The following is a 22,840-nucleotide window of genomic DNA, read 5'->3' as shown; positions in this document are numbered from 1 at the left end:
GAAATTACCTACTACCCAATGCAAAAAATATGGAGAGCAGACATTGAAAAGACAAGGTAAAATTGCTAAAAGAAATTAGGTGCCAACTAGAAGTCTATACTCAGATAAAATATCTTGTGATAATGAAGATTAAAAAAAAGACATTTTCACACAATCAGAAACTGAATATATCAAAGACATACCATATTTGAATAAGTACCAAAGAAATGATCTTCAGGCTAAAGGACATTGATCTCAGATTGAAAATCAGAGAAGGAAGGAGTGAAAAACAACAAAAATCATAAATATGCAGATGAATCTAAATTGATATCGACTTTAGCTAAAGACTTAGAAAATTAGATAAAATGGGAAACTCCTAATATAAATAAAACATTAGAACTGGCACCAGAAATATAAAATTTGAACTAGTGAAAAACTATTAGAGGAACTGAATTTGTAATTACAAGCCTATGTACAAAGTAAAAGGCAAGCCCAACTTACTTCACCAGTGAATTTTCCAAGTCTTAAGGAGTAACATCAATCTTAGCAAACTATGCCAAGTATTATACATAGGAAACATGATTTTTTAACCCATTAAAACTTTGATACCAAAATCTGAAAACATTAGGAGAAAAAATTTATAGGCTGATCATACTCATAATAAAAAACAAAGTTTGCAGTAAATGCAAAAATCTTACCCCAAGTAGTAACTAATTGAATTCAGTGATATGTAAAAGGTTAATAATATCATAATAAGTTGAGTTTATCCCTGGAATGCAATTTTAGTTTAAAATTAAATAGACAATCACTGTATTTCACCACATTTACCAAATAAAAGAGAAAGCCATTAAGAGGTTGTGGAAAAGGCATTTGATGAAATTTGATTTCAATTCATGATTAAAAACTTAGCAAACTAAGAATAAAAGAATGTTTTTATGTTTAATGTAAAATATAGCAAACATTATATTTAATGGTGAACACTGATACCTTTTACTCTGAGATCAGAAACAGGAGAAGAATATACATGATTGCCACCACTTTTATTTAGTTTTAAACTAAAAATCATAGACTATGCACTAAAATGAGAAAAAGAAAAGTACAAGAACTGAAGGGAAACATATAAACTATCGTTATTTGCTGATGACTGAGATTGAGTGGAGAAAACCCAACTGGTTCTATAATAAATTATTAGGATTTATATGTGAGTTATCAAAGTTCCTAGATAAAATGTCTATATATAAAATATTATATATTTCATTGTAGTCTTATATAACAGCAACAAACAAAATGAAATTTAAAAATATGTCATTTATGATATCATCATCAACCTTAAAATACCTTGTAATAAATCTAATAAGAATGTGTGAAACTGCTATGTAGAACACTTTGAAGGAATGTAAAGAATGCCCAAATAAATAAGTGGAAAGATATATTATGTTCATAGACTTGGAGAGTCCCTATTGTGAAGGTACTATCTCTCCTTTAACCATTTTTGAATATATGAATATATGAAATGTAGATGCAAATAATGCCATAACCACTACTTTTGCCCATATGTAAAAGTGCACTGTTCTTCAAGTCAGAGTCTGCTAGGCTTTCTGCCTTCATTTTCATCTTGTTGTTCAAAGTAGCTTCATTCAACCTGTATAAATACATTTGTGCTCATTTGGGAGTGCTGCATGCCTACTTCAATTGCCCATTCAGGTCTTTTCTTTAGGCAAGAACTTGGAAGAACTTAAATCTAAATGGTGTAAGGAATATAAAATGTTGAAGTCTTTGAAAATTGTGTGATTGATACACCACACTTGGGCAGAAACAGAAACTGAAGAATCTTAATTCAAACTGTACTTCACCGAATTTACCTGTGGTCATTTTCCCATTTAGGATTTTAATTTGAACTGCTGCTCTGATGCCAGTCAAGAGCGTTTGTAAGCCTCCTTGAGCAAGGTATCTTTCTCGATGCTTGTTAAATAGTTATAGAAACAATGAACAGTGCATCGTTATGCAATCCCCCTAGTCTCCAAAGGCAACTGTTCCAATTACTGTCCTCTTCTCCCTCCCTGCCTGCACAATCTACACATGTTTGTTGGGTACCAGATTTCATTGATTCCACTTCAGAAGCAGCCTTTAGCGTAGGTCCTCCCATGTTTCTAATGGACCCTACTGGCTTGCATTAAGCTAAAGATATTATTAAAGATTTCTTACTCTGTTGAGTGGAACCAAGTGCATTTCTACTACATGACTTTTGTTCTCTAATGAGAAGTTAATTTCCCCAGGGAGTTTCAGAACCTCCTCCACAATGCTCAAGAAAAATCTTTGTCAGACTTACCTGATCATCTCCCTTCCCAGTGAAAAAAACATCTCCAACAGCTCTTCTTTAACTGTAAAATCAAGTCTAAACTCCATTACTTAGCACAGAGACCCTTTACTACCTTGTCTATTTTCCCCAGTCTCTCTCCTGCCCTTTCCAACCCTGCATTGTCCAACACACACACACACACACACACACACACACACACACACACACACACACACACACACACACACCTCTCTGTTCTTCAAAAATATCATGCCCTTCTATGCCTTTGAGCCTTTATGGGTGACTTCTCTTTTATCTCTAATGCCCTCCACCTGTCACCCACTGACCATGTCCACCTGATGATTCTCCTCACTGATCAAGGTCCATCAAAAGTCCTTCTTTTGGTAGCATTATACTGTCTCTCAGGAAGAATAGTTCATTCATTAGTTCATACATTATGTCTATTTTTCTTTTGCCACATTGTACAACTGGTCTTTTGTCCTGTGGGTGCCTCTTTTACTTGTTTGCTTCTTGAGAATCAGGATGTTGCTTGCTTCATCTGTGTACCTCAGTCCGAGCAGAGCAGGACCTCAGAACATGTTTACAACCAAAGAAATGGATGAGAGGAACACTACCTGCTCTCTACAGGCATGGAGTCCAAGACTAGTACTAATGAAAACGTATATGCAAAGAGATTCTCTCAACAGAATAGAGGATAAAGGCTCATGGGTGAAAGTTGAGCATTTGTATGCTCTATGTTCATTGAGTAGTGAATTAATTTGTATCTATTATATCCATGGCAAGTATGTCAAAAGACAGAGAATAAAGCTTAGGGGCCTGTCCATGGAGAAGAGAATTCTTTCATTTTTCTGTAAAGGCAGTTGAAGAAGATACCTGGAGTGCTCTTAGAATACCAGTGGGGGAGGATATCAAAGAAACAGTGGGTTAGGGGGCTATTAAAGGGTTTTTATCTGAACGAAAGGCGCCAGTAAGCTTCCATGAACAGTTTTTGAACTGTTTGATTAGCTACTTCAGTCCTCTTCTGGAAGCTACACTAGCCTTTCTGGGTCTGTGCACATGACATCTTGAGACAAATCATGACTTTACAAAGATTGCAAGGTCTTTCCCTTCTGAGATCTATGGCGTGGCTGAACTGTTGTTTGACTGAAGTCTTGTTTGATTGAGATTGAATCTGACAAAATTTGGGGAGTTAAATGAGATACGTGAAGAAATAAATCCTCCATCGGTGTGAAAGACAACAGATGGAGCAAGTAAGTATACGCTCTACAGCAGAAAACATTTAAATTCACATATTAAAAAAATGTGAAGGGGTTAGAATAACCAATAAGCAGTTGTACTTTTAGGTTTTTCTTTCATTTCTTTTCTTGGTTCCGAGGGTGGAGTTGAGCAGACCTGTGTGTTGTTCCTTACCTGTTTTTGCTTGCAACCAAGACATAACAGACAGGACAGTATAGGGGTTGAAATTGGAAGTTGTAGATTGTTGCGCTGGCTGCTTTAGCACTAGCATGCAACTTACCCACTGCTATGGAAACCACTGAATCTTTCTGGCCGTTATTTGCCTTAACTATAAGATGAGAACAGTACCAGCTCTGTGACAAGGTTCAGGTGAGCTGCAAGAATGGGAAGAGCATGGGTTAAGTCAGTTGTAGGTCTACTTGACTTGATGGAAAATGTGCAATTATAACTCTCGTTCCCATTTTGAAGGAGGAGGTTATTTTCTTCCCCACTCAAGCACTGCTTTATAAAAACTCAACAAACAATTTTAAAAATAACTCAGGCCATAACTTCAGGCCATCAATCAAAAATAACCTAAAACAGGCCTCATAGAATTGTGGTGGAATGTTTGATATTAGTCTCTAGGGACATATCTGCAAGCCCAGTTTGTTGGAAGCTGAATGTCTTGTGTGGGGAGGTCAAATATGAATTCTCCTGAGAGTTGACTGACTACTCTCCCATGAAACAGAACAGCTGACTAGACCTTTCCATTCGGTTAATTTTTTCTGTAGATACTAACAAAAAAGAAATGCTTTGTATGATTTTATTGGAGTACTTCCATTCGGAATCATGTAATTATGGTATCTCTTACTGAACTACAGGTAAAATGTAGTTCATGGTCATGTGTCAATACAACCATATTTTGTCAAACGTTAGAGTCTTTACAAAATAAAAAAGTAAGACTCCTGAAAAACGCAGGTTTAATACCATCCTTGATTTTTTCCTCACTGGGGTGGAAGAAAAATTTTAAGATAAAAAGAGTGCTTCCTTTTAAGATAAAAATGGGTTATCTCAGTCTCTCTCTATTCAATGCCAATTTTCTGCTTTTAAATCCACTATCAGGCTTGCCTCTACAGTTTTGATGCCAAAGCAACCATAGTCATTTCAGTAGGTATAAGTCGAGTCTTCCCTTCTACTCCCTGCAAACTTGATATTATTTCTGTAAAAAGTGTTCTGGAAGAGCAAATCTAGTTCCTAGGTTGCCTCAGTGAGGGCTTCCCAATGTCTTGTTTGAGGTTCTGCTTTTGTCAGGACTGGACTGTATATAAAAGTATATATATGCTGGACTGAACAAAAAAAATTTGTCTCAAAGTATTTAGCATAAGGTCAGTACATGGTGGGGCAGGGTGTTTCTTGCATATGAATCCCCCATATCAACTCCATTTCTTACAGATGGAGTCTTTGAGGACATTGCAGATCTAATATCAACAACAGAAAGTATCCTCTGCCTCCTTTTTATGCTTTTGGGAAAAATCCAATAAGTACTCTCTGAGTCCTCAAGGACAGTTATTGTGTCCATTTTTTGTTTTATTTTGTTTTGTTGTTCTTCCCTCCTATGTGAAGATCATCTTTCTCTTGCTCATTAACTATCAGCCATATCTGAACACTGGCAGCTGTTTCCTGAGCAGTGGGGAGGGAGTTTCTTTGATTTATCTATTTGATACAGTTTGTACCTGCTTCCCATTGCATCTAATGACGAACGCAACCTTGTTCGGCAAAGCGACATGATCCACCATTTGTAAAAACTAAGTGTGCTGAGGAAGGACTGAATCCGTAACTTCAGTCACATCTCTAATACATACTAATCTGCCAAATAACCCCCACAGGGCCAGGTATTTGAGTGCATAAGATCACACACAATTTGCTATGGTCTAGAGGAATATATTTCATCAGAGAGGGAAATACAATGTCTTTTGTACCTTACTCTCACCCATTTTTGAAATTCATTTTGAAATCTCTTTTGAGTTCAATATCCTGTGCTTAAAGATTGTGAGTTTATCACTGTAAAGCCAAGATGTGTATTTTAGTTTCCTGGATATTTTTAAATAAACCCTAATTTCCTTCCATAGTTGTTGGTGAGAGAACTCAATCCTTACTCAATTAATTCACCTTAAAAGGATGAAAAATATATTCAACTGAAACAATGGCTTGAGAGCAGGTTAGGTTAATGACCATTGATCCAGGGATTTGAGAGGCGCTGTGCGAGTGTCCCGGTCTCTACAGGACGCCCATTCATCGGACCCTACATAATCTCGGAAACCTAAAAGCACATGCTCCTCATAATTTAGAAGAACCAACAAAAATGACTCTCTGATTTTCTTGTAAACACATATATGTTTAAATATAAGAAACCAACAATTTCTAATCTGATAAAATATAGATAGCATTAGGAACTGTCCAATAAAGAGTGTGCTTTATTTGGAAGGTGGCCAAAATATAATGATACATGTAGTTTCTTTTTCTAAGAGAGCCTATATAAAGTAGTTTTTAAAATCCATGACTTACCTAAATAACAACTCCTGTTAAACAAATTAGTTAGGAAAAATGTTCAGCCATTCAACTAAGGGCAATACATAAGATTTCACAATCAACTGCCTAATTCTTTCCTGAGAATAAGCCAAGTCTAACCTTAAAATATATTGGCTTTCATATATCCTGGCATTAATGCATATTATACATTCTTCTGGTTTATGATCTTAATAGTCAAAAAGCACAATGATGAAAGAAGAGCTCATATCTGGGTCTTCTGAAATAAGGAGAGAACCTGTCAGCAAGTCCTAGTTCACCTCTGACTTAAAGCTGTAGACATTCTTGAATTTTGAGGTATATGAGGGCACATGTAGAAGTTGTATTATGGTATGTTTGATGAAAACCTTTTGCGTTTCTCTGAGATAGTGTTTATAGTCTCTGTTGCATTACAAATGTTTTGATGGTCTGTTGGATTCATTATAATCCATGACGTAAGCTCACAGAGAGCAACCGTGGTCTCTTACTTCTGTCCTCTGACACTTACTGGGTGACCTTTAAAAATCTCTTGGATAAAACTGCTGGCACCTTTTGAAGGATTTCTACTACATTGAAAGTGATTATGGCTCAAGACCAGGAGAATCACCTGTAGCACCTCTGGTCTTGGGATCTTCTGTTGGGAGGCATCAATGTGATTCCCTAGTGACAAGAAGTACTCTGCACACACTCTTGCCTGATTTCTGGGGAGGAGGCCCCAGACACACTTTCCCCTGAATGGGAAGTCACATCAGAGGGTAACAAGGGTCCTGTCTCTGCAAGTCTATCAGCAGTTTTGCAGAGGAGTGTAGGAGCACAGTGGGTATTTGCTGTCTCTTTGAGTCTTTCTATTCTGTTTTCAGAAATGGTGGCTATGCAGCCTTTGGGTTCCTGCTGAGCCTGTAGAGGGCTGGGGAGGGGAGGATTAGACCTCTTACAGGAGGTGCGTGCTCTGGCCCTTCACAGATGTGGAAAGGACCCAACCCCAGGCCCTTCTGTGAAGCCCAGCAGCCTGCCAGTAAGGGCTTGTCATAAGGCGAATGTGCCTTCTGCCATGTGCATAAAAGTTCCGATCTATCGCCAAATTCTTAACTCTCAGTTGATCTTCTTGGTTTATTGGAGCAGGTCACAGTGACACTTTATGAAACCACTCAGTCACCAGCTTCCCATTAGACATTTGGCAACATCTCAATACATGTATGGTAGAAAAGAACATGTCATTTATATTCTGCCTTGCAAGTGGAATATTGTAAATGATATCCCGTAAATGGTGCCCTAGAGCAAATGATATAATACATATCAAAATACCTTAAAATGATTATGACATACAGATATAAACATACAGGAATTCAAGAAATTGTGGATGGAAAGTGACAGAAGTTTAAGAATATCTACAATGTGTTATCCTAAGAGTGCTACAGCATTTGATACTGATTAAAACCAAACTGGCTTCTCATCAACCAACATTTAACTTAAAAATACCTCAAGTCGCTCTTAAAGAAACCACAAGCAGAAGGGTGTTGAAGAGACAGGGAAAGCAACCAGGTTGTCTTATTGTACAGGCTTCTGTGTCTTTTGCATTTGGGACCAATGAGTGACCTATTTTAAAAATTGAGAGGGGGCGGAAGATGGCGGCGTGAGTAGAGCAGCGGAAATCTCCTCCCAAAACCACATATATCTCTGAAAATATAACAAAGACAACCCTTCCTAGAATAAAGACCAGAGGACACAGGACAATATCCAGACCACATCCGCACCTGAGAGAACCCAGCGCCTCGCGAAGGGGGTAAGATACAAGCCCCGGCCCCGCGGGAGCCGAGCGCCCCTCCCCCCAGCTCCCGGCGGGAGAAGAGCAGGCAGAGCGGGAGGGAGACGGAGCCCAGGACTGCCGAACACCCAGCCCCAGCCATCCGGGCCAGAGCGCAGGGCCCTCGATACTGGGAAAACAGGGCAGCAAGAACAGTGAGCGGGCACTGGAGGCTGGGCGACAGAGGACATAAGAAAAGCGCGCGACCATTTTTTTTTTTTTTTTTTTTTTTTTTGCTTTTTTGCTGCTTTGTTTTGGCGAGCGCTTTTTGGAAGTCTTAAAGGGACAGGGACCCCAATATTAGGGAAACAGGGCAGAAAGACCGGTGAGCAGAGGCCTGAGGCTGGCACCGGAGAATAAAGAAAAACGAACGACCACCTTTTTTTTTTTTTAATTAAAAAAATTTTTTTTTTTTTTTTAATTAAAAAAAATTTTTTTTCTTGTTTTTTTTGTGGTCGTTGTTTTGTTTTGGCGGGTGCTTTTTGGAAGTCTTAAAGGGGAAGGGCGGGTCACTTAATCCAGAGGTAGGGAATCCGGGGATCTCTGGGCAACCTGACCCCTGGGCTGCAGGGAGCAGGGAGGCCCCTTACGGAGATAAATAGCCTCCCAGCCACTCCTGCTCCAACGCGACTCCACCACTTTGGAGCAGCTGCCCGCGCCAGGCCACGCCCACAGCAACAGCGGAGATTAACTCCATAGCAGCCGGGCAGGAAGCAGAAGCCCTGTCTGCGCGCAGCTGCGCAGCACAAGCCACTAGAGGCCGCTGTTCTCCCAGGAGAGGAGGGCCACAAACCAACAAGAAGGGAAGTCCTTCCAGCCGTCACTCGTCCCAGCTCTGCAGACTATTCCTATCACCATGAAAAGGCAAAGCTACAGGCAGACAAAGATCACAGAGACAACACCAGAGAAGGAGACAGACCTAACCAGTCTTCCTGACAAAGAATTCAAAATAAGAATCATAAACATGCTGACAGAGATGCAGAGAAATACGCAAGAAAAATGGGATGAAGTCCGGAAAGAGATCACAGATGCCAGAAAGGAGATCGCAGAAATGAAACAAACTCTGGAAGGGTTTATAAGCAGAATGGATAGAATGCAAGAGGCCATTGATGGAATTGAAATCAGAGAACAGGAACGCATAGAAGCTGACATAGAGAGAGACAAAAGGATCTCCAGGAATGAAACAATATTAAGAGAACTGTGTGACCAATCTAAAAGGAGCAATATCCGTATTATAGGGGTCCCAGAAGAAGAAGAGAGAGGCAAAGAAATGGAAAGTATCTTAGAAGAAATAATTGCTGAAAACTTCCCCACACTGGGGGAGGAAGTAATCCAACAGACCACGGAAATACACAGAACCCCCAACAGAAAGGATCCAAGGAGGACAACACCAAGACACATAATAATTAAAATGGCAAAGATCAAGGACAAGGAAAGAGTGTTAAAGGCAGCTAGAGAGAAAAAGGTCACCTATAAAGGGAAACCCATCAGGCTAACGTCAGATTTCTCAACAGAAACCCTACAGGCCAGAAGAGAATGGCATGATATATTCAATACAATGAAACAGAAGGGCCTTGAACCAAGGATACTGTATCCAGCACGACTATCATTCAAATATGACGGTGGGATTAAACAATTCCCAGACAAACAAAAGCTGAGGGAATTTGCTTTCCACAAACCACCTCTACAGAACATCTTACAGGGACTGCTCTACATGGGAGCACTCCTAGAAAGAGCACAGCACAAAACACCCAACATATGAAGAATCGAGGAGGAGGAACAAGAAGGGAGAGAAGAAAAGAATCTCCAGACAGTGTATATAACAGCTCAATAAGCGAGCTAAGTTAGGCAGTAAGATACTAAAGAGGCTAACCTTGAACCTTTGGTAACCACGAATTTAAAGCCTGCAATGGCAATAAGTACATATCTTTCAATAGTCACCCTAAATGTTAATGGGTTGAATGCACCAATCAAAAGACACAGAGTAACAGAATGGATAAAAAAGCAAGACCCATCTATATGCTGCTTACAAGAAACTCACCTCAAACCCAAAGACATGTACAGACTAAAAGTCAAGGGATGGAAAAACATATTTCAAGCAAACAACAGTGAGAAGAAAGCAGGGGTTGCAGTACTAATATCAGACAAAATAGACTTCAAAACAAAGAAAGTAACAAGAGATAAAGAAGGACACTACATAATGATAAAGGGCTCAGTCAAACAAGAGGATATAACCATTCTAAATATATATGCACCCAACACAGGAGCACCAGCATATGTGAAACAAATACTAACAGAACTAAAGGGGGATATAGACTGCAATGCATTCATTCTAGGAGACTTCAACACACCACTCACTCCAAAGGATAGATCCACTGGGCAGAAAATAAGTAAGGACACGGAAGCACTGAACAACACAGTAGAACAGATGGACCTAATAGACATCTATAGAACTCTACATCCAAAAGCAGCGGGATATACATTCTTCTCAAGTGCACATGGAACATTCTCCAGAATAGACCACATACTAGGCCACAAAAAGAGCCTCAGAAAATTCCAAAAGATTGAAATCCTACCAACCAACTTTTCAGACCACAAAGGCATAAAACTAGAAATAAACTGTACAAAGAAAGCAAAGAGGCTCACGAACACATGGAGGCTTAACAACACGCTCCTAAATAATCAATGGATCAATGACCAAATCAAAATGGAGATCCAGCAATATATGGAAACAAATGACAACAACAACACTAAGCCCCAACTTCTGTGGGACGCAGCAAAAGCAGTCTTAAGAGGAAAGTATATAGCAATCCAAGCATATTTAAATAAGGAAGAACAATCCCAAATGAATGGTCTAATGTCACAATTATCGAAATTGGAAAAAGAAGAACAGATGAGGCCTAAGGTCAGCAGAAGGAGGGACATAATAAAGATCAGAGAAGAAATAAATAAAATTGAGAAGAATAAAACAATAGCAAAAATCAATGAAACCAAGAGCTGGTTCTTCGAGAAAATAAACAAAATAGATAAGCCTCTAGCCAGACTTATTAAGAAGAAAACAGAGTCAACACAAATCAACAGTATCAGAAACGAGAAAGGAAAAATCACGACGGACCCCACGGAAATGCAAAGAATTATTGGAGAATACTATGAAAACCTATATGCTAACAAGCTGGGAAACCTAGGAGAAATGGACAACTTCCTAGAAAAATATAACCTTCCAAGATTGACCCAGGAAGAAACAGAAAATCTAAACAGACCAATTACCAGCAACGAAATTGAAGAGGTAATCAAAAAACTACCAAAGAACAAAACCCCCGGGCCAGATGGATTTACCTCGGAATTTTATCAGACATACAGGGAAGACATAATACCCATTCTCCTTAAAGTTTTCCAAAAAATAGAGGAGGAGGGGACACTCCCAAACTCATTCTATGAAGCTAACATCACGCTAATACCAAAACCAGGCAAAGACCCCACCAAAAAAGAAACTACAGACCAATATCCCTGATGAACGTAGATGCAAAAATACTCAACAAAATATTAGCAAACCGAATTCAAAAATACATCAAAAGGATCATACACCATGACCAAGTGGGATTCATTCCAGGGATGCAAGGATGGTACAACATTCGAAAGTCCATCAACATCATCCACCACATCAACAAAAAGAAAGACAAAAACCACATGATCATCTCCATAGATGCTGAAAAAGCATTTGACAAAGTTCAACATCCATTCATGTTAAAAACTCTCAGCAAAATGGGAATAGAGGGCAAGTACCTCAACATAATAAAGGCCATCTATGATAAACCCACAGCCAACATTATATTGAACAGCGAGAAGCTGAAAGCATTTCCTCTGAGATCGGGAACTAGACAGGGATGCCCACTCTCTCCACTGTTATTTAACATAGTACTGGAGGTCCTAGCCACGGCAATCAGACAAAATAAAGAAATACAAGGAATCCAGATTGGTAAAGAAGAAGTCAAACTGTCACTATTTGCAGATGACATGATACTGTACATAAAAAACCCTAAAGACTCCACCCCAGAACTACTAGAACTGATATCGGAATACAGCAAAGTTGCAGGATACAAAATCAACACACAGAAATCTGTGGCTTTCCTATATACTAACAATGAACCAACAGAGAGAGAAATCAGGAAAACAACTCCATTCACAATTGCATCAAAAAAAATAAAATACCTAGGAATAAACCTAACCAAAGAAGTGAAAGACTTATACTCTGAAAACTACAAGTCACTCTTAAGAGAAATTAAAGGGGACACTAACAGATGGAAACTCATCCCATGCTCGTGGCTAGGAAGAATTAATATCGTTAAAATGGCCATCCTGCCCAAAGCAATATACAGATTTGATGCAATCCCTATGAAACTACCAGCAACATTCTTCAATGAACTGGAACAAATAATTCAAAAATTCATATGGAAACACCAAAGACCCCGAATAGCCAAAGCAATCCTGAGAAAGAAGAATAAAGTAGGGGGGATCTCACTCCCCAACTTCAAGCTCTACTATAAAGCCATAGTAATCAAGACAATTTGGTACTGGCACAAGAGCAGAGCCACAGACCAATGGAACAGACTAGAGAATCCAGACATTAACCCAGACATATATGGTCAATTAATATTTGATAAAGGAGCCATGGACATACAATGGCGAAATGACAGTCTCTTCAACAGGTGGTGCTGGCAAAACTGGACAGCTACATGTAGGAGAATGAAACTGGACCATTGTCTAACCCCATATACAAAAGTAAACTCAAAATGGATCAAAGACCTGAATGTAAGCCATGAAACCATTAAACTCTTGGAAGAAAACATAGGCGAAAACCTCTTAGACATAAACATGAGTGACCTCTTCTTGAACATATCTCCCCGGGCAAGGAAAACAACAGCAAAAATGAGTAAGTGGGACTATATTAAGCTGAAAAGCTTCTGTACAGCAAAAGACACCATCAATAGAACAAGAAGGATCCCTACAGTATGGGAGAATATATTTGAAAATGACACATCCGATAAAGGCTTGACGTCCAGAATATATAAGGAGCTCTCACGCCTCAACAAACAAAAAACAAATAACCCAATTAAAAAATGGGCAGAGGAACTGAACAGACAGTTCTCCAAAAAAGAAATACAGATGGCCAACAGACACATGAAAAGATGCTCCACATCGCTAATTATCAGAGAAATGCAAATTAAAACAACAATGAGGTATCACCTCACACCAGTAAGGATGGCTGCCATCCAAAAGACAAACAACAACAAATGTTGGCGAGGCTGTGGAGAAAGGGGAACCCTCCTACACTGCTGGTGGGAATGTAAGTTAGTTCAACCATTGTGGAAAGCAGTATGGAGGTACATCAAAATGCTCAAAACAGACTTACCATTTGACCCAGGAATTGCACTCCTAGGAATTTACCCTAAGAATGCAGCAATCAAGTTTGAGAAAGACAGATGCACCCCTATGTTTATTGCAGCACTATTTACAATAGCCAAGAATTGGAAGCAACCTAAATGTCCATCAATAGATGAATGGATAAAGAAGATGTGGTACATATACACAATGGAATACTACTCAGCTATAAGAAAAGGGCAAATCCAATCATTTGCAGCAACATGGATGGAGCTGGAGGGTATTATGCTCAGTGAAACAAGCCAAGCGGAGAAAGAGAAATACCAAATGATTTCACTTATCTGTGGAATATAAGAACAAAGGAAAAACTGAAGGAACAAAACAGCAGCAGAATCACAGAACTCAAGAATGGACTAACAGGTACCAAAGGGAAAGGGACTGGGGAGGATGGGTGGGTAGGGAGGGATAAGGGGGGGAGAAGTAGGGGGGTATTAAGATTAACATGCATGGGGGGGTAGGAGAAAAGGGAGGGCTGTACAACACAGAGAAGGCAAGTAGTGATTCTACAACATTTTGCTATGCTGATGGACAGTGACTGTAAAGGGGTTTATAGGGGAGACCTGGTATAGGGGAGAGCCTAGTAAACATAATATTTGTCATGTAAGTGTAGATTAGTGATAGCAAAAAAAAAAAAAAAGGGCAGTTCCTGTGTGGTAACCTCCAACGAGTTCTACACAAGGGTATAAAGGGCATATAAAAGTGTAGGCAAAGGGTCTGTTTGTGTTTATACAGAGGATCAAAGCCTAATTGGGCTACCCCGAAAATGAACTAAGATACGATATGAAAAAGAACTTCCAACATCTGCACTCTCTGGAAGACTCATGCCAGAAGATGATCATCAAAAAACCCCAACAAAGATCCACGCACTGCTACAGCTGTAGATGCACTCATCCCACCAGTTCCTGGACCTGCCATGGGAATGAGGAAGGAGATATCTAAGCTGGCCTGTGCATACAGTAAAACAACAAAATTGGACTGGATCTATACTGTTGGAACTCAACCAAGAATTTGGAGAAGTGCAAATTGTAGCGCTCCAAAGTGTTACAACTACAAACTATTTATTGTTAAAAGAACATATGGCATGTGAACAGTCCCCAGGAATGGGTTGTTTTAATTTGTCTGATTTCTCTCAGACTGTTCAAGTTCATTTGGACAATATCCACCATATCATAGATAAGTTTTCACAAATGCCTAAGGTGCCTAACTGGTTTTCTTGGTTTCACTGCAGATGGCTGGTAATTACAGATATGCTTTGGTTATGTAACTATACTCCTATTATGTTAATGTGTGTGTGCAATTTAAGTAGTAGCTTAAAACCTATACATGCTGAAGTTACTCTACAAGAAGATATATCAAAGAAATAATCAATCTTCCCATGTTTTCTTCCGCCTGCTACTTCTATAGCTTTTCTTCTTCCTTCCTAATTACAACCCTTAAATAGAATTCGTGCCTCATATCAAATTTACCGAGTATCATAATTCTTCCAAGTGGTAAAGATACCTCAAGACAAATGCTGGGCATAGAAGCCACAGGGCATAAATATGCAAAGAAGTAAAAAGTTAACTTTTTCAAACAATAAGGCTTCTCTCTCACTTACCAACTTCACATTTCCCTGTATGGCCCCGGAAGATGACTGGTTAGCCAGAGACAGGTAAGATTCCTCAAGGGAGGAACAACCTAAGACAGGCACAGTCGCAGGGGGGCCATCAGGTGAGAAATTGGGGATCAACAGAGGTGAGGCTTAGAACCTCACCCCCCCGTTCTGAGAGAAATCTTCTGCATACGTGGATGTTTTACTGCCCTGGTCTAGCTTGGATTAACACATAGTCTACAGGCACACACCTGATCATCTACATGTGCTCTCTTACAACACTAAACTATGTTTTCTACCTTTATCTTGTATCTACCTACCACTTCAGCATTTTATTAAAAATAATAATAATAAAGAGAGAAATGTGGTATCCACATATAAATCAAGTATAAAAACCAAATGAGTATTCATATTTGAACTGACTGTTTATAGTTCATAATGCATGAGCAAAACCGAAAGTTTCTGTGATGACTGCCCTTGTACTGTTCACTATGTAACTTATTTATTATGTAAGAATTTGTTCTACATGTAAAAACTTGTTTGTTATGCCTCAGAAGATTGGAGACTGACAAAAATTAGGCTTGGGGTGGAATAATGATTGTGCATTGAGCATTGACTCCCCTATACAGAATTTTATTGTCGTTAACAACCATTTGATCAATAAATATGAGAGATGCCCTCACAAAAAAAAAAAAAAAAAAAAAAGGACAGACTTCCAATGGTAAAATACATTAGTAACCGGGATGTAATGTATAGCATAAGGAATATAGTCAAGATATTGTAACAGCCTGGTAGGGCGATAGCTGGAACCTAGAATTATGTATATAAATGTTCTACCACTGTGTTGTACACTTGAAACTCATGTAATGTAATAGTGTGTGTCAACTACCCTTCAATAAAAAATAATTATTAAAAAAAAAAAAAAAAAATTGAATGAAATCTTAACACAAATCAAAAGACTGGCTTATTTTCCTTGAAGCTCTTGTCCTTGATCATGGAATATAAGAACTGGAAGAGACAGGTTAGTCTCAACCCATTTCACAGATATGGAAGCTAAATTCTGACGAGGGTATTCATATCTTCCAAATAAAATTTTCTAATGACTTAATACAAAGCATCCACATATTGTTAATTTACATGAAAAGTTTTTTTATATCACACACTTTTTTTTTTTACCACATTTGTCATTTTATGACTTTCAACAAGCTTCTTTTTAGACTAGGGTACTGGTTTGTAATGCGTGACCTATTTAGGACCAGGTTGTTAAATAGAAATGAGAGATTTTCTTTAACATCAGCCAAAATTGAATTCAAGTCGAGTGACCCATTTCAAGAATCTTACATGTACCACCATTTTAGTAATTTTGAACCTTTTTTTACCCTCAGCTTTGCTCTGTGGGACTTTGTTTTCTCGAGTAAAAGAGCAGAATTAGCATCCACTCTCTAATATAGTAGTTGCACAACCAGTCTTTTCTGCCATAGTTCAGTAAAAAATTAAACCTTAGCCATTAGAATTAGGAGGATAAGGAGAGGGAGGGAAAGATAAGGAGGAAGAGGAAGGAAGGGGAAGCCCAGAAGAGAAATGTGAAATTTAGGAAAAGGAATGCCCTGTCAATATAGTAAGATATTTAGAGATAAAACCTCTTAGTGCCACAAGAATCATTTGGGTATTTTCCTTCCCTGCGAAAGCATGCTTCCGATTCAAGCCCATTTTCTCAGAACCATTAAATGAGGAACTGGGAGGAATTTTTGTTCCTCTCATCAAAAAAGTAAGAAAAACTAAAGTTCAGAAGGTGAATTGACTTTAAAAAAAAAAAAAAAGGAAAAGATGAAACCCCTCTCCTTGTTTGTATCCAGCACTCCAGGTTTTAAGTGCTGACCAGTGACAGTGTCCTGTGCATGAACAGGGGCGTTCATTCCAGGCCTAAGGCGAAGCAAGTACATCTCGCCTCCAACATCCAAGGCAACTCCATTTCTACTCGTGTTTGTTCATTATAGTTATTAGTGCTTCACTGTGGAGTTGGGAAGAAAGCCCGAAACCACATTTGGCTTTATTTTCTGGACCCTCACCTAGAAAATGAGGTGGTGATGTGCATGTGTGGTGGGTGTGTATGTGAGGTGTGCGTTTGTGGAGGGGCTGTTTGGGTCAGAGGTGGGATGGAATGATGTTTCCAGTATTTGTGCATGAGCCAAATAACCTTCTTCCTACCAGGGATTTAAAAAGATACCAGACAGAACCATACACTGTACCTTGGTGATAACACTAACATTAATCAATAATGAAAAGCTATGCTCTTGACACTTCAAAATTGGTTGGTGATGGAGGGGATGACCATTTAAACAGTTAAATGTGGTGATACTTAAAACCAGCTTTAATTTTTATCTTTTCTCAGTTTTAGAGATTTGGACAAAGTTGGTCCTCAGCGTCCATCAACGGAAAATGATTGAAGCCAAAGTACTCAGAAGCCTTCGCTCAGCGGTCATGGATAGACAGCTTTGGGAATGCAATGTGTTGATCTCAGGTTGTTTATACTAATTCTGTGTATAAAGTAAAGGGAAAATCTGTTATCACTTCCTTGGAAATGGAATGTTCACAAGATTAGCTGACAAAGTGTGTTTGCAATTTTGTGTCATTCTCATTTTCACCCAAAGCATCACTCCATGTGTGCATTTTTAAGGCCTGCCAATGAGTCACACAAAAGGGAGCAGAGACCTCTGCTGCCTTATTCAGGGCTGTCCCCCGTCTCTGGGATCCAACACACAAATATGTGTTGAATGCCTGAAGGAAGAAAAAAGTCAGATGTCAGCACTGCAGGAGTCCCAGTTAATTAAAATGTAGCATTTTATTACATTAATACTGATATTAAAATAGCTAAAATTTAATATTTTACTACTGATTTATGGCTTGTAAAGTGCTTTCATGTATGTTATCTATGACAGTGATTCTTGAAACATTTTTAGTTTAACAATTTATTTAGCATCTAATGAAAGATGTTTACTTCTTAAAAACATATTCACAGGCATGTGTTCAGAGAAGTTCTTGGAACCAGGCGCTAGCGCAGAGGTTGCCGACTACAGCTCAAGGGCCCAAATCTACCACTGCCTGCTTATGGGACCTGACACCTAAGCATAGGTTTCACATTTTTGAATGATTCAAAAGAAGAACAAAATTTTTTTGACATTGTGTGAAATTGTATGAAATTCACATTTTAGTGCCCACAAATAAAGTTTTATTGGAAGAACACAGACATACTCTTTCATTTATGTACCTGTGGCTGCTTTTGATCTACTATAACAGAGTTGAGTAATTTTGAAGCCTTAAATATTTACTATCTGGCTCTTTACATAAATCTTTTACTGACCCCTAAACTTTCAAATATATTTGGTGTTTTTTTTTAAGTTATATTTTGCTAAGAGTTTGTTAAAGTAAGCTTAAGTTTCACTAGGACTTGAAAGGACTTCTACATACTGTTGAATAGTATATAAAATTTACTAAATGACTTTTAAAATGATACTAGACATTAACATGGTGTTTGGAGAAGTATTTAATGACATGGCAAAGTGCTTCTGATTGCTTCACGTGAAACAAGAAGTATGAATTGAATAATCAGTGCGATCTCAACAACATCAATATTTTTAAAGAGTAGAACATAAGTTTAGAAGAAAATATGCTCAAATGTCACATATGCTCTCGATTGAAGTTATGGATTTGTAACATTTTTACTGTTCAGTGCTTTCTACATTGTACAATGTACATCACTTTGGAAATTAGGAAAATAAAGAAAATATTGAACAAAATTAGAGTGCAATTGTTGTAAAAACTCAAAGATTAGACTCTTGTGTTATTACTGTAAAAATGTTCAAGAGAACAAATTAATAAGTGCATGTAATTACAAGACCAGAAATCATTTTGAAAAATGAAAATGTTACTTCATTTAGGTAGCATGATGGCTTTTTAGATGGGTGTACATGCTCTTCTTTCCCTGCATGCAAATTATAGCCATGAATCTGCTAAAGAAGTGTTGATCTTTATGTGAGGAAAATACTTTACACAGAATCAAAGTGTAGTAAATTCTATACTTAGAGGCATTTGGTCAAAGTTCATGATAGACAACTCTTTGTTTCATAGGAGACTCCTGAAATGGTAATCAGCACAATGTAGAGATTCATGATATAGATAGAGAAAACTGAACAGCGTGACCAGTTTAAATCGAAATACAATACTGGCTTGGCCTACTTGATGATGAATGCGTGAATGCGTGAATGAATTAGTTACCTATATGTATGGCTTTTTGTCAAAAAAGGTGATAAGTAGTTTGACACCTTGATTAGGAGTTACATGACTATGACATGTTACTTAAATTGTCTTATGAACAGTTGTAAAGAATCATTAGAGAACAGAATCAAGCTAGAAACCAGAACCTCAGAAGTCCATTTCCCCCCATCTTTAGTGTTATAATTGCAATTGACTTGAAAGTAAAACCCAAAACTGTGTTCTTAAGTAATGTAAGCACACAAAAAGTATATTCTTAGATAAATAAATAATCTGGTACATCAAAATGATTTACCAAAAAATAAAATTTAGGATTAATTCATTTGTTAAGTCCTGCTCTGGCAGAATAAATAAGCAAAATAATACCTCAACATTTGGCTAACAATCAAGTGAGATGGGGTTAAGGTCCAGTATAGCAACAGAACTATAACAGAACAACTTGAGAAGAAATAAAAATAAAAATACAGAAGTATTAGAGTAATAATAAAAGCAGTCATTTTATTCCTTCTTTAAGGGAGGGATGCAAACTAATTTGCCTGAGTTTATTAAAGACTCAAGTGGACCAGACTTCAAAGCCCTGATGCTCTTCTCCATGTTATACTATTGCTCTTGCATTGCCTTTCTAGCCTTGTTTATTTATTAAATAATGAATTTAAAACTTTTCCTTTCTAGTGGATTACCAATCTAATCCAGAAACAGCACTTGGAGAGAAGTTCATTCTATTGTATCCAATATTTCCCTTTTCTCAAACTAGGCATTAAAGTTTTCTGTCTCCATTTCTCATTTTACAGGTCTTTGGAAAGGTGTCTATAAAATGCATTCATTCTTTTCTGACTACCTGCAACCTGCAAAGAGTGCCTGGCCCTGTTGCAAGTAATTTCATCTTAACACAGTTATTTCTCATAGCAAACTTAAGAAAAAGTATATCATCGTGATCTCCACTTTATATACAAGGAATGAGAGACACAGGGGCTTAGTGACTCCCTCAGGTCCCAGAACTAGGGAGTGACACAAGTTGAGCTCCAACCCATCTGGGATGAAAGTATGGTGCATGCACCATTATTATCAGCCTCATCCAGGAACTTGAGAGAAATGCAAAAACCAACCCAGGTGCAGAATCAGAATCTACATTTTAGCAAAGACTCAGAAGTGGTTCCTGACTTGAGGAGACCTGTAATCCACTATAATGCTTCTATCTAACCCTGAGAAGAAATCTGGGCATTATCCCAAGGCCAGTAGAGAATCAGGGAAAAGTTTGAAATAAGAGGCAGGCAAAATCAAATTTGTTTTTAGAGCAAGTGTTTTAGGTGAGTCACTCTGGCTTCATGTGGACGGTGCAGTAGAAGAGGGCAGGTCTGGAGGCAGGGAGACCAGTGAGGAGGCTACTGTGAACCAAGGAAGAGACGACAGCCTACAGTAGGGAGGTGGTGCTGACAGAGGACAGAAGCAGGTGGAGGTACAGGATAGCGTAGACAGAACTTGGCGACTCTTTGGACACATGAATGAGGAGGAGTTAGTTCGCTCAGGTTCCAGCTTGAGCAACTGGTTACATCATGGTGTCAGTTATTACATAGGAGCATACTTGAGGGAAGTAGGGTGGCAGGCAGGAGAGGGAACTGATGAATTTGCTTGTAGATTACAGTGAGATTGGAGAGGACTTTGGGACAACCAAGTGGCACTGTTCAGTTAGGGCCATAGAGTTGGGCCAGGGAAAATACATAAATTACTTGAATGGAGGGGGTATTAGGGCCAATTCTATGCAAAAATATTTACCTGGCTTGCCTGATATCCTTCCCTACTCACTGGGGTCCAAGCCTGCTCTGGGCAGTCCTCTGTCCAGCAAACAGTGGGACATACAGGTTTATAGCTCAGAAAAGTTATCTTAGCTAGAGACACAGATTTTGAATTTGTAAGCAGATAGAATAGATGATAACTGAAGCCATGAAATTGCCCAGAAAGAGAAAAGGAGTCCAAGATATCGGGGAGAGGAAGAGGAGTCTGGGAAGAGTGGTCTTCGAAGCGGGAGGAAAATGAGTTTGATCTGGAAGGTCTGGAAGGGTGTTTCAAGATGGGGGAAGTGGAGAGTAGACGGAGAATGAGAAATGTGCACTGGTTTTAGTAACACACTAGTGACCGATAACCTCAGTGAGAGCTGGGGAGCCCTGAGGGCAAGCGCCAGACCACACTGGGGTGCCAAGTGGGGGCTGAGACGGTGGGTATGCTTAGCAGAGTGCAGACAGCTCTTTGCAGAGACTCCTCTAGGACGCTAACGGGAGGAGCAGAGTAAGGTAAGAGAAGCCTTGCAGGATGAGACATTTGATCCCGCTTAAATGGTGGTGGAGGAGCCAATCAAGAGGGGAAGATTGAAGGCTGGGGTCCCTGACGCAGAGGCAGCCAGGGCCCTAGCTTAGAGCGTCTCTGCTATGTTCCAGTGCACCGTTGGGGCCCCGGGGATTCCCGAGGACGGCCAGAGAAACCGGAGGACCTGCTGTAGTCGCCTCTTCCACATTCTGGGGCCTCTAGAGGCTTGACCACACCACCCTTTCATTCTAAACCCTGATGTGCCCAGACAGGACTGTCCTTCTACTTAACTCTCTTTCATTTCCATGATACGCTGCCCAGAACAAATGAACTAAACAGCTGCTTTGAAAGTTCACCCTTAAACTTCATCTTCAGCTAAGACATTACCTGTCCTCAGGTGAGGGTGGCGTACAGAGACATTGTAGGCATATTTCCACCCTATGCCTTTGAAATTCTCAGGGAACCCACTGGCCCCAGTGTGTGTGTGGAGCTGAGGTCCACAGTTTCATGGAGAATAGTGGTTCATAATCAGGACCCCAGACGACACTCAAGGACAGATTTCAGGAGTCTGCCAGCCCCAGAAATGTCACTGAATAATCAATTTGCAGGCGGCTTTTTTTTCTGAGAAGAAGGTCTATTGGTTCTACCAGATCCTTAAGGGGATCTGGGATCCCAAAGTGGTCTGATGTGGAGATAGATAAATGCTCAAGCTGATCATTTTGGAAGGACTGGAGGTGTTGTGGCAGGAAGGTCCCTATTTTGCTCCACTTCCTAGTCCCCTTCCAGGATACCCAAGGAAACTAAGAAAAATAATAACAACCAGAAGGAAAAGCACAATTACAAGAAATGGAAATGCAAGTTTAACTGACATCTGACTCAGAACTTCCCTTGTGAAGTCATGTATTTGATTTTCAATTCTAGAGAGATCATGCTTCCTAGATCGAAAACATAAAAACAAATCAAATCTTCTCTAGTATGTTCTAGATAAACATTTACCATCTTCAGTATTACAGTAGAAAGTTACTAGGTTTGCCTAAGAAACCCAAATTAATGCAACCTCACTCAAAATGTTGTTAGCAAGTATAATAAAGATAAGAGGTAAACTTGTCAGTGAGGTGACATTATGTTAACACAGATTTGCTCTCTTGTCTAGGTAGACTAGTCCCAGAATTGGCAGCTAATAACAACATGTGGGAATAAATAGAGCAAGTGTAGAAAACAGACATCAGAGTTTACCTTTAGTTCCAAGCAATTTGGATTATGGCTCTAGGCATATATCATAACAAATATGTTACGGAATATCGTGTATAATATGTATGTTTGCAATATTTGTGTTATATTTTAATCCATTTAC

At 39.0% G+C, this 22,840-nt stretch overlaps 1 protein-coding gene across 2 annotated transcripts in view; it reads right to left on the bottom strand.

Annotated features, from left to right (window-relative positions):
- FHL5 (four and a half LIM domains 5) overlaps positions 1 to 22,840 on the bottom strand; it is a 44,999-nt gene that overhangs the window by 21,089 nt on the left and 1,070 nt on the right. The window lies entirely within an intron of this gene.

The sequence above is a fragment of the Manis pentadactyla genome, chromosome 12 (assembly GCF_030020395.1).
Source record: "Manis pentadactyla isolate mManPen7 chromosome 12, mManPen7.hap1, whole genome shotgun sequence".
Taxonomy (NCBI): domain Eukaryota; kingdom Metazoa; phylum Chordata; class Mammalia; order Pholidota; family Manidae; genus Manis; species Manis pentadactyla.
This window is presented reverse-complemented; position numbering and strand designations above follow the sequence as displayed.